The sequence below is a fragment of the Labrus bergylta genome, chromosome 11, assembly GCF_963930695.1.
Source record: "Labrus bergylta chromosome 11, fLabBer1.1, whole genome shotgun sequence".
NCBI classification, from domain to species: Eukaryota; Metazoa; Chordata; class Actinopteri; order Labriformes; family Labridae; genus Labrus; species Labrus bergylta.
Window position 1 is genome coordinate 4962746 of NC_089205.1, and position 13524 is coordinate 4976269.

At 40.7% G+C, this 13524-nt stretch overlaps 1 long non-coding RNA gene across 1 annotated transcript in view; it reads right to left on the bottom strand.

Moving 5' to 3' along the window:
- The window catches only part of LOC109992332 (uncharacterized), a 113186-nt gene that overhangs the window by 64136 nt on the left and 35526 nt on the right, over positions 1–13524 (bottom strand). The window contains exon 2 of the long non-coding RNA XR_010667105.1: positions 10744–10792. This is a non-coding gene — a long non-coding RNA (uncharacterized lncRNA). The remainder of the gene's footprint in view (positions 1–10743; positions 10793–13524) is intronic.

The window sequence follows — 13524 nt, forward strand, 5'->3', positions numbered from 1 at the left end:
CTGGCTTGGAATCCAACCACCAACATGTTGCATTGCAGCAAAACATTTCCATAGCCCATAGTAAGAGTCTGTCCATTTATAAATAAAAAACATAATAAATAGTTTTCACATATTGACCTTGAAATGAAACATCAATCAGAACAAGAAGAATCAAATATGTTCCTCCTGACCTTCTGACCACAGTCAGAATGAGCCCGGGATACGAGATATACTGAACCAATCCGTTCTTCAGTGGGTACCATCTTTATCCTAACATTTTTAGACCTTGTGAACTTTGATTTTACATATTTAGCAACACAATTTTAGAGAGCACCTGATGGCCAAATGAGGGTTCAGTCTAACACGGTAGCAACAATGCAAAAATATATTCATAATGCAGTTTGTGAAAGAGTGCCTGGAGCCGCTCTGAACTTCTTTTATTAAAAACACACTTTGAAAACAGATTACTGAAGCATACTTGGATTTAATTATTTCCTTTCCCCTAAATGGAGGCAACAAGTAGAAAAAAAAAATCTACATTTATATAAAGAATGAGGTAAAAGCCTGAATATTAGCAGACAGGGAGGGGAAACTAAGTAAGAGGCAGCAGCAGGTCAAGGCCCAGACCGAACAGAAGAGACGAGATGAAAGCAGAGAGAGAGCTCACTAAGTGAATGAAGTTCGACAAGGTCAGCGAGACCAAAAAAAACATGATTAAAAGAATCTACATGACAACTGTCCCAAGATGCTTCAGGTTTTCTTAGATCAAGACACCATATGGTAATTTCAAAAACACGGGAGCTACTATTCATATGTAGACAATAAAAAGTATTTGTTCAATTTGAGTGAAAGTTCGGGTGTCACAGCATTTCCAGCGTGGCGACCGCCATTGACGCTTTTCCTGCCCCCCCTTGCAGTCACAGATAGGTGCTGTCACTCAGGCTTCGTCCATTAATATTTACAGTCAACGGGAATGACTCAGGACCAGCCTCAAGTGGTGACTCAAGGACCTGCAGTCTCCGACACTAAAATGTTGTTTTCAGTCTGCAGACTCGGGGTGGTTGCAGTTTGAACCTGATGTGGAATCTTTAGGAAGCCCAGCTGACTAGCTTACTAGTTCCTTTAGCAAATCCTGCCAGAAAAAGTCAGATTTGATGTATTCAGTACAATTCAATGATACAATGTCAATACTTTTATGAACTACTCCGCTTTTATGACTTCAATTGTTTTTAAGCTTTTGGTTGTACAGATTCCAGGGAAATGACACACTTGAAAAAAGTCAAAGAAAAGACATTACAATAAGCCCAGAGTATTATAGTGTTCGATGTGCGAAATACGTTGTACCAAACAATGAAGCAAAGCTTTTTTTCTTTGATTGAACAGAATATGAAGTACTTATATTGTACATTTGAAGGTCCTATCTGATACTCTCTTCAAGAGAAATTGAAGGACTGTGTGCAGTTTGGCTTCATATTAAGAGTTTGAGCATTTAAGACTGCTGCAAAATTTTCAGGAAGAACACATGTGGGTATAAAGGTTTGAATCTCATCTAAAGGCTGACGATACATACAGCTGCCAACCACTGGAGCTCTACTTAAACAAAGTGTATATTTAGAAAGAGATGAAAACAAAACCGTCAGAGCTTTTATCCCCTGTTGGAGTATCAAAATAGCACGAGCAGGGCTGTGAGCTATCACTAAGAATATAGATGGATCATACATCAGGGAGTGTGTGTTACCGACAATCAAAGAAAGATTTTACAACAGGAGGGTGAGTTAACCCCCCCCCCCCCCCCCCCGTCTGTCTGTCTGACTCTGTCTGCTCCCCTGTCTCCTTTTTCTTCTCGCATTTATCTTTTTTGTTTGGATATTATTTACATAATCATCTCAATTAACATAATAACCCAACTAGACAGGTTAAGAATCTCTGTCTGCCTTTGATTAAAACATATTCTCATCAGTTTGTCTATCAAATATTGGAGATTGATGTTGTCTAATGGAAATGCGGATGTTGTGCATTTCTCTTTTTTTTTTTATTGTTGGTCACTTTTGCTTCCTCTTGTTTTTGCTTTAGCTTGAATGCTTCATGTTTGTATACCTTCTTTAACACATATATTTATGTTAAATCAGTGATTTTATTTGCTTTCTTTCATTTGATGTGTCTCTCGGGTGTGGTTTCCATACAGGGCTTTTACAGATTTCAAACACACCAACACATGTGCTTTTACATTTACCCTCATGTCTTTGTATTTTTGTGTGAAACATATAAAATAAATATGATTCTGCTGCCACACCCATCACAACCCCTCTCCCTTCTTTTTTTAAAATAGAAAAAAACAAACTCATAAGATTGTATACACGTTATAGGGTGTCACTAGATTTATATAAAATATTCCAACACAGCTATGCATACCCCCCACACACACACACACACACACACACACACACACACACACACACACACACACACACACACACACACACACACACACACACACACACACACACACACACACACACACACACACACACACACACACACACACACACACACACACACACACACACACACACACACACACACACACACACACACACACACACACAGAAATACAGAAATACAGATATCAGAGCTCTGTGAAGTCGTCTTTAGTCTGGCATTACCTTATTTGACATCCTGTAGAAGGCATTTTGCTTGCAAGCTTTCACACCCGCCTACACAAACACAAAAGCGACCAAACCCATATGCATCAAACTAAAGGTGCACACACACAGTCACACACTCACACACACACATGCCGACTAATATGCCTCGGCAGCAGCAGACAGCTTAGGAACTCTGAGACGTTCAGGAGACAGTGAAGGTCTGACAGACAGAGACAGACCATAAAATTAAACAGTTGAATCTAATTATTACTGTGTGATTAGCATTTTATTGCTGGAGACCGCTGCTCATTCAGTTTAAACTATTCTGGCAATCACAGAGTGTTTCAATTCAAGCTCTGATGTCAAACCATTGTTTTCAGTGGGTCCATTTATAGCACTATTATCAGAAAAGAAACATGATTATGATGCAAAGTCTGCATTTGTAAAAGTGATTCCTCATAAAACAAAACGTCCTGGACATGATGCACCAGTCTTTATTTGGTTCATGCATTATCTGTAATACAAGACAGAACATGGGATCATCACTCAAGTATTGTTGTGTTGACGAACAGATTACATTGACAACTGTGGTCTTTAGACTTCTGTGATAGAAGTCAAAGTAATTATTTTCCTTTATTGTCATTACCATGAGGTTTTTTACATAATAGTTGCAGCCAATAACTCTCCCATAAACTGTGTTTTTGGTATTTGCGAATATGAAATACGCAAACGAGTTCATAAGAAAACCGTTAATTTACCCATTCAGCAACTTCGGTGTTGAAAAATGAAGTCAATGCTGAAGTACAAAAAAAAAAGCAGTTAGTCCACCTGAGGCTGGCTCCAAAAGCTGAAAATCCCCATTAGGTCCAATATGAAAATGGAGATTTTACAGCAGAAATAAACCTGCTTACATCCTGGTACAAAACCTGGTTTCTGTTTTTATAGTGCATTTCTTTTTTGGTATATTGGGGCTACGTTTTTTTGATCACATTATGGCAAGAGTTATCTACGTATTTGCATAATTAGGGGTGTGGCTGAGTTGATTGACAGGTGGGCTCATTAAAGCTGTTTGCCACAAGGCCTAAGGTCCACCTCAGCTCCACCTCTATACCTGTTTCTAGATTGTTTAAAAGTTAGGTTGAATTAGCATTTCAAATATGGCGACCACCATCGTTCGTCTTCAAAATGCTACCTCAGAAACCAATAGGTGACATCACTGAGACTGCATCCATCTTTAATACAGTCTAAGCTTTCACCTGGTAATGTTGGCCATACATTTTTTTGCAAACCAAAGGACCCAAACCATAGTCCTGGACTCAGTTGTCAGAAGGGGGAAATGTATTGAATTGACAGGGCCAATCCTCCTGAAGACTCAGTCATTGGGTGAAGTTACAACGTTCTTCCTTTGAAAATTGGAAACATCCAACAATGTAGCTCTTCTGACCAGAATGTAGCACAGCAGCAAACTCTCATGAAACAATCTGCTAAGAACCAAACTGCAGAATCATTTCTAATTATAGTGAGGTGGGAAAACATTCAGGAATTAGACATTTTTCCTTGTAGTCGGATGGGTAGCAAACAATCCCTTTTGAGTTGGTTTTGGTTCATGTTCGTGTGACTAAAATTTAATTTTTTATCTGACTGTTTAATGGAAACTTTTGAAACTGTACGATAACAGATGTCTTCTCTCAACTCTTACTCAATTCTTGCATCTCAAGATGTTGTTTTGACGCAAAAAGAAAGCCATCCTTGGGTTGTATATCTGTAATCCGCTGTCTTGATTTTTGCCGTATGCCCTGAAACATTGGTCATCTTCCTGAGAGATAATAGCCGATGACTTCGTTCCAATGAACGTGGTGGAACATTTAGCAGTAAGCTATTTTACTAACAAGTTGGTTAACATAATCAGAGCTAAAAGAGGTAGGAAACTTATTCAGTTTCTCAGCAAATTCTGCAAGTGATTGTTCAGTGATGGTTTTTGATACTGTGATTAATTGTTAAGCAAACAAATCAGTCACTAGTTTACTGCTCAGAGAGAAATTACGATCATTTTCAGCTCTTTGATGAATTCTATACGTCTCCAGTTCATCAGCACAGAATTAAACTTTCCTTCACAGTTCTGCATGAAAAGTTTGCCTCCTAACTTCTCCACTTATTAGATTTGACTAGCTCATTTTTCATCTTGACAGCTTCATTAAACCAGCCTGAAACAGCTCAAAATATTTGTGTGTATGTGTGTGATCATGAATGCAGCCTCCTCGCCCGTTTCCCTCCAGTCTGCTAGTCCCTGACGGTTTTTTCAGAAGCTGTTTTCTCCTTTTTTCTCCTTCTGAGTTTCTTTCTTCTTATCTCTCTCTTTTAAAATGGCCCTCCTTCACACATCCATTTCACCCTGCTTCATTACCCTCCACTCTCCCCATCATTTTCTACCCACCCTCCATCTTATCACTCTTTCTTCTCCTCCTCCATGATACTTTCTCCGATTTTTTTTTTCACCAGAGGAGAAAAGAAAAAAAACACCCCTTGTCTTCTGGCTGCCAGTTTGTCTCCAGCTTCTCCAAACCGCTTCCCCGCTCTGGTGCTCTGGTATTGGCTGATGGAGCGTCGGCTGTGTTGGTATTGGCTGGTTCCAGCAGGTAAGGTATTACTGTGCCACTTAATCAATACCCTGCAGAGGGGGGAGGCATGTGCCAGACACACAGTGCAGCAGCCGCAGCAGCAGCCGTCAGCACTGGCAGCCCTCCATGAAGCCGAGCATGGGGATGGTGTGACCTTCAGTTGGACGGCACCAGCAGGAGAAACACACACATGCACATTATACACAAATAAACAAGCTGTGCACATTTTTTGCCAATCATGTTCTATACAAGAAATGTCTGCAGGCCACACCCACAGCTCCAACTTCACTCTGCAGAAGCAAAACGATAAACTCCTGACATGAGAGTGCTAATGAAAGAGTGGCACGTACGCAGAGCAGGACCTTGTGAAGGTCAAGAGAAGGCTCCGATGACACACTCACACACACACACACACACACACACACACACACACCGACTGCTGCCAGAAACTCAAAAGACTCAACTGATTTGTGCTCCATTAAGAACAAAGATACAAAAGAATATAAAAACAACCACAAAGCTCCTTAGACTGTATTCATAGACAAGCGATGCTGAAGCGATGTAAACCCAAACACACAAACGACCTTCTAACTTATACAACGTCTTGTAAGCATGTAAGAAGTATTCAGTAATGGTCAATGCAAATTCAAAAAATATCATTAAAAATCATTCAAGGTTTCAAAAACTATCTTGATAAGACCTAATTACATTGGTATAAATGATCCAGGTCCAGGCACTTAGGATGGTTCAAAAAATATAAAAGGCCTGTAATTCATGGGGCTAGAAACATTTAAAATACGACATCTTGAAATCAGGTTTTAACTAATTTTATGAAATGATTAGAAACATTTCACCTTGTTTATATTGCAACCTGTCATGACAATAGCCAAGGAGAGGCTTTTAAGTTGTAGCTCTATCTTTGGGTTATTCCTTACAGCCACATGCCTTCTGAACATTCATTTGATTTTGTTGGATTGGTTTTAAGATATAGGCAGGAGACAGCCCTTAACTTCAGATTTAGCTAGATTGGGCATAATCTCTATTAACAGATTGTACATAAAAAGGTAGAATCTGACAATAATCTAAAGACTAATCTTCTATTAACAGATATCTGCATTCAGGTGAAGCTAACAATTTGTTCTCGATCAGACTGTTCTAGTTGAGAGACACAGCAGCTATAACCAGTCAGCGTTTGGATTCCCTATCTTCCTGAAATGCATCAGAAGAACAAACATTTTAAAAGTTTTGTCCACTCCTCAAGAACCAAAGAATAAGTGTTTATTTTGCAGACATATCTGGAGGTGCACATTTAACTCTGCTTTTGATCTAAATTATCTGAACATACGGAAAGGGAAGTCTTAGCTTGAAGTCACTTTACACTTACTGTACCTGGCTACAAGCCAAAAGTCCGCCTCCATTCTAAGACACATAAATCGCCGTCAGACACTGATTGCTGACGGGTTCCCACATTGGATTGAACATACTTAAAACGGCAGCAGAGTGCTCGGTGATGGAAATACTCTGATTGGCTGCCAAGCTCAGTGCACCTCAATTTTTGACGCCAGTATGGTGTAACCCATACACACACACACATACTGCACGCACACACATAGCCTACATATACATACTAGTTCATTGACAGAGTCATTGTTGGTTTTAGTCTTGTTCTGGGATTTGGCTATTTTGGCTGAAGTTTTGACATTCATATTTCAACTTTTGGTAAAGGCCTTTCCATCGAAGCCTTATGTAGTTTATGGCTGTTAATAAAACGATAACTGACTTTATGGCCACTTAGAGTAAGATGAACCAGGTTAAAATGTTTTGATTAAAGAGAGCAGCCGTGGATGGATGCACATATCTTATGCTGCGCTGATGCAGATTTCTGTAGTTTGTCTGCAATCATCTTTTCCTCATTTAAATGTTCCTGGGTTGAAGCCATTTGTGCGGGAGAAATTGGCAAGCAAGCCCGCATTCATTCATGTTCCTCCATTCAGGGAAGATAAAAATACACCCTTTACTGTACACAAACTCTTTCATTTCTGCTCCTCCTGTCTCAAACACTCCTCCCACATCTTGTCCTCCTCCCTAACCCTGTGACCTCCTCGTGCTCTCCCTCCCTCCCCTCCTCTCTCCTCTCATGAGCCCCGTGCGGAGTTGGCAGGCCCCCCACGTTGCGGGCCTATTAACAGTCCTCAGCTCGCCGTAACGATGCCTCTCCTTATGTCTGTGCAGCTGCTGCAGCGCTGAATGGGGAGGATAAATGTGGGATCCTCAACATCCGCATCATTGTTTCACTGCCACTCTCTGCTGTCATGTGTGCTAGACGGAGGAGGAGGAGACCACTGACGGATCTGTCTGTCCACTGTCTGTAACTGGGCAGGATTGATATATTCTTTATACGTGTTATACTAGAAAGAACGTTGCATTAAAGTTGTTGATGCTTTTCACTGGTCTTTGTTGGGGATGTCTTTCTTGCAGTAAAATGCACCTTTTGTTGAGCTTGAAAATATTTTCTATAGACTGTCCAGTTTGACAGAAAAAATTACATTTTCTAGAAGGAAATCTGGTGTTTTTAAAGCAGGGAATTATTGTTTTTACATTTGTTGTGGTCTAATTGACGAAAAGGTGCACATAGTTGTTGAATTGCTGAAATACTTGCCTGCAAAAGGAAGCTTGAATGGCTGCAATAATAATTGTGATCAGACAAATGTGTCTGATCGAAGTTGTCCACTTGTTTCAATCTGACAGGGTCAAAGGTCTGCCGACATTACAGAAAAGATCCCTGCAGAAATCCACCGCTTTGGTTGCTTTTACGGCTGTAACATTGCTCTCTTTTTAAAGCCACCAGCTTCCATTAAAGATTACAGTAATTTGACCTTAAAGAACACAGAAGAATTTGGTCAACTGCTGCCTCGCTTGGTGCACAAATATCAGAATCATACAATAACAGAAACAAACAAACTCGTAGATTTAAAGGTAGACAATCAACTTCTGTGTTCTTGAGGTCGAGAAAGCTGATTTTGCCAATGGGTTCTGGCTGCTTTGAAAGGAGATATGTAGAAAGGAGGGGGCGCAAGTGATGTATGTAAAGGCTGTTACTGGTTAGAAAAAAGAGGTCTTAGTTTTAGTAGGGATCCTTTCTGTAATATTGTCAGAAACTGTTGGTGTTGCCACAGATCAGATGCACAAAACTCCTGATAATTTCCTGAAACTTTCAGGAAGAGCTGCATTTATGCATGCAAAGGGAAACATTTTTTCGTTTATCCTGAATTTTTCTTGCAATCCTAAGAGTAAAATTTCCACAAGAATCTGGGGTTGAGCCGATGTGTGAATGCAGCAGGACATGTCAGGAAAATTCACCACAAGTAATAGGGCAGGGTTGATGACATTAACGAGATGCAACCAATGAGCGACAGGTGCAATCCTTTTGCCTGTACAGTGAAGCAGTTTCATACCCTGCCTGTATGCAACTATGTTGGTTACTACTCATTCATTGAGACTCTAAGAAGTCCGATTACATGAAGCACTGATGCGTAGGCAAAAACTCTCAATATAGTGTTGAATGCTGTTTTTGTGGTGCGTGAATGTGTGAACAGGCAGGTCAGGAACATTTTAGGGGAAGTCTGTCCTGACATGTTTTAGAAATTTGCAAGAAGTGCATGTGTGAAAAGAGCTTAAGAATAAAAATCTGAGCCTGTCAGTGCCCAAAACAAAAACTCTAAGTGGATGTTCTTTAATTTTCCACCAAGGGCTTTGTTGCCTTTCACGGCTAAATAACAAAAACTATACTGGAGTAGTTCCAAAACGTCCTTCTTATTTAACCTTTTAGTCATTTAGACCCTGAAATATGTCAAACAAGAACCAAGGTTTAAAAATACAAGAATCAACTTTTAAGATAAGATGCCATTTTCAACCAAAACATGCTGTCAGCTATATTTCACCATTGACAAAAACAGTATTTTTTTACCTGTCAGGACCTGGGGGTCGCTGGTCTACCTCTGCCTCAATCAGTAAGTTTTGTTGCTGTTTGTGTTTCATAAATATCTCGTTGGATCCAAACACAATCAGATATGTAAAGGTTGGAACCATACAAAAAAAAAACACCTGAGTGACTGTCTTAAATAAAAACTGTGAATAAAAAAGCAAAAGAAATAAACCAATTGAATCACAGAACTGGACTATCGAGACCCATATTTCAGCAAGACCGGCAACTGGCCATTAACCAAATCAGAGCAGAGGATTTAACATGATCTTACCGGCCCAAATGAATCTATAATTATTTGAGCTCAAAGAGAATTAGCCTGAATTATTAAACAGGTGAAGCTGGGACTGTTTGAAAGATTGCGTCACAGGATGACCGTGAAAAAGAAATAAAGAAATAGACCGGTGGTCTTCCATCTTTTTTACAACAACAATAAACACTCCACATGTGTTTCTGCCCGTTTCCATCAGTGTGTACATTATGTGTCCATGTTTCATGAGACGGCAGACAGCTGCTGCAGGGTCCGTCAGTCAGCTGCTGTATTTATAGAGCGATGACCACAGAACGCTAGCAGCTGCATTAAACAGAGACACACAGCGAGCCAGACACAGAAACCTGACGTGTTCAACGCTCTTATCCTCCATGCTAACCATGCTGAAAGTGACATTCAAATCTTTGAAATCCTGTTCAACAGACTTGTGCGTCTGTGCAGGATTTCAAACAGCAAGGTGTTGGAACATCAAACGCTGAAATGGCAGCAGCAGAGACTGACATCAAGAGACATGTCCACTGTCAGCTGGGGGAGATAGGGGTTGCAAATCAAGCACTAACACATGATAAAAATCGCTTAGAGTGATTTATTGTATAGGAATGACTGTGTACAAGGGTCAGAGTGAGAAAAAAAAAAAAACTAATAGCTGGGTAATATCTGTGATCTGCTGAGATTAATGAGGGAATAGCTTGGCTTTTCTCTGAGGTCATAAACGCATAGATGTGATCTTATCTGATCTGATCTCAGATTTTTTTACAGTAAAGAAGTAAATTAGCATGAAACCTCTCATTAATATGCAAATGTGCACTTCATTTTGATGTTAAATGTTCTTTAGAAATGTTATTTGTAGTTTCTTTAAGCACATGTGTGATATGTTGGTTGTTTGTCCAACCAATGCTCTAAAAACATACATATACTCAGTTAATGATGTGGAGAAATCCCTCACATGTAGAAGCTGCAACAAAGACGTGATCACCAATTCATATATCACCAAGGAGAAAATAATGACTGATCAATAACTGGTGCATTTTAAATTTTGTGTCTGAATTTACTCTGGTGAAAGTGAGCATGCAAATGATTTGTATTTAATTTATGCCTGTGTTGAAATATTGCAGGACAGAGCTACAGAGCTGTTTGTACTGCATTGTGTCATTGATTACACTGATACAAGAGACAGCCAGCAGGCCGACAAACTTTGACCAACGCACCCGACACAGTAGAATCAGTTTATAACACATCAGTACTTACAGATTACTGTCAGGTGTCATGTGTGGGTTCCAGTCTGTCACATCAGCTCCTGTAAGGAGAGGACATAACACAGGTTATCAGTGTATTTGCTTGATACCTGCAAGCTGAATTCTGGTATTTATTTATTTTTTTTAAACCAGAGCCCTGTTTTTACATATGTTGGGGTCTTAATGACTTACAAAGTCTTCTGACTACTCAGAGCGCTTTTTACACCGCAAGACACAGCAACCCATTCACACACTGATGGCAGAGGCTGCTTTGTAAAGTGACAATCAGAAGTAACTAATCCAATTCATACACAGTCACGTTTTGTTTTGTTTTGGTTCAAGTGACAATCCACAGAGCTGCCCCCCCCTCCCCCTCCCCCTCCCCCTCCCCACACACACACATACACAACCGGGTATAAGATCATAAGTATTGGACATGTTTAATATTTACAATTTGAAGAAGAGGCATCCTTAGCTTCTTAGCTAGCTTTTGTTGCACGTTAAAATAGACATTGCCAATTGTATTTCTTCTTATTGGAGGTATAGCACACTATAGTTGCTAAATTGACTGCAGAGCCATGTCCGTGTAGAAGTGACATAAGGTATGAGTCCAGATGATCTTATTTTGAAGCATCGGGCCGCTGAACAAGCTGATTTATTGACAAGATGGGAATTAGAAGGTGTTGATTAAGGTGACCTTCGACTGGGCTCTGGACTCTCTCCTGCTCCTGCAGAGCTCATAGTATGAGTGTGTGTGTGCTGGGAAACAGCAGGACGCTCAGACTGGAATCCCTGCATGAATACAGGCTTTATTTTAAACTTATAATATTCATACTGGTGTTCACAGGCTAGTGATTCTAATTGATTACTAATAATGAAAGACTTATATGAAAGATACAATCTTTTGTGATGCAGCTGATTATAAGCTGATGACTGCAGCATTAAAAAAGAAAAGGAAGCCAGAGAGTCGACAAACGTCTCCTCGGGATTTCAGTCTTCTGCCGTTCCGGTGCATCCCATTAAACAATGATACATCCCATCGCACACACTCAGTCATCTCCGCATAATTGCCAAACGGTCAAAAGTTGGATTTGAGGTGCTTTAAGGTTGGCAGAGACAAAGAGAGAGAGAGAGGGAGGGAGCGAGCGAATGAAGGAGAGAGGGGGGTGGGTTCATCCTGAGTTTGAGCTCAGCTGTGATGTAACCGTGGACGATGGCTGTGCCGCAGTCAATTTCGGAGGCGATATCCTCAAACGCCCTCTACTCCCCCCCCCCCCCCCTTTTCTTCCTCCTCTCCTTCTTGCTGCTGTCATTTATCTCTTCCACACCCTTTTCTCTTTTCTTGCTTTCCTATAAAAATCTCAAACTTCGGGCCGTTCTACCCTGATGCAGACTCTAATTTTATCTCTCCTTCCCCCTTCTTTTCTTCCCTCTCTGGCTGTCAGCTCGTCCATGCATCACTGCCTCTCCTCTCCTCTCCTCTCCTCTCCTCTCCTCTCCTCTCCTCTCCTCAGGCTGCAGCATTAACCTACACACACACTTAAGAGAATAATATCTCCTGCTAAATTCCTTTCAATAGGACTCTGGCGGCGTGAAAGGCGTTAGCGCGATGCTAACTGTCCACCCCCACAGTAAAGCTGCTCGTCGGATAACCTTACTGCTTTTAATAACAGTATATCCCCCAGATGTATTTAGCTCTACTATATGTTTATGGCCCTCTCCACCTTTTTCTCCTGCACCACTCTCTCCCTCCCTTCCTTCTCCATTTCTTCCTCCAGCTTATTTTTAAAGAGTTTACAGCTGCAGAAAAGACGTTACAGTCTGAAAAGCTGACACATTTTAAAAAGATTATTTATGAATCATGTAAGAGCATTTACGATGTTGTGCAACATTTTTTTACGTGTTCCTATACATTCATGGATGCGTGTGTGTGTGTGTGTGTGTGTGTGTGTGTGTGTGTGTGTGTGTGTGTGTGTGTGTGTGTGTGTGTGTGTGTGTGTGTGTGTGTGTGTGTGTGCGCTCATCCCTCCTCTCCTCTCTCTCTGAGTGATGGAGGGTGGGGTAATCTGCACCGGTTGCCATGACACCAGACAGCCCTTGCTTGGCGAAGGCACGTAGCTTCCTCTCTGCTCTATTTCCCCGGAGCCCTCCACTCAGGAGTGTGTGTGTGTGTGTGTGTGTGTGTGTGTGTGTGTGCCTGGGAGTGTCATATATGCTCCACATGATGCTCAAAGCTAAGTGGAAAAATAGAACATAGAGAAAGAGTATTTTCTCTACAGCATGTGTTGAAGCAAAGGGGGAAATAAAGCAAACAAGGCCAATCTGAAGGCAAATATTTGATGTTTCTTTTTTCTAAAAGCAGAGGTAAAACTGTAAATAACTGCAAGTATATATAGACATTTTTACTACCTTTTTCCTCAGACGGGTTTAAACACACTCAAGGACTGCTGGACTTCCCTGCAGCAGACGTTCACTACATATGTCCACCACAAATCGTATTTTACGAACCAGGTTGTTTCCCTCTCTTGGCAGTCTTTTATTTTTTATTCAACCGCAATGTTTGAAACTTGTTCAAGAAAACCCGAACAGTCGAGGGGCAGGTGAGATGTCCAAGCTCCCACCATTTTTCCAGACAAATTGCAGCATCCTGAATCACCTCATAAAGAGGAGAAGAGAGTTTGTTAAACATTTTCCTTCAGATATATCTGCAGGATTTGGGTGAAGGAAATTGTACACAAGCATAGCTTCAACTTATTTTTTTTATGTATCCTGAAGCTCCTCAGACAATCCCAGT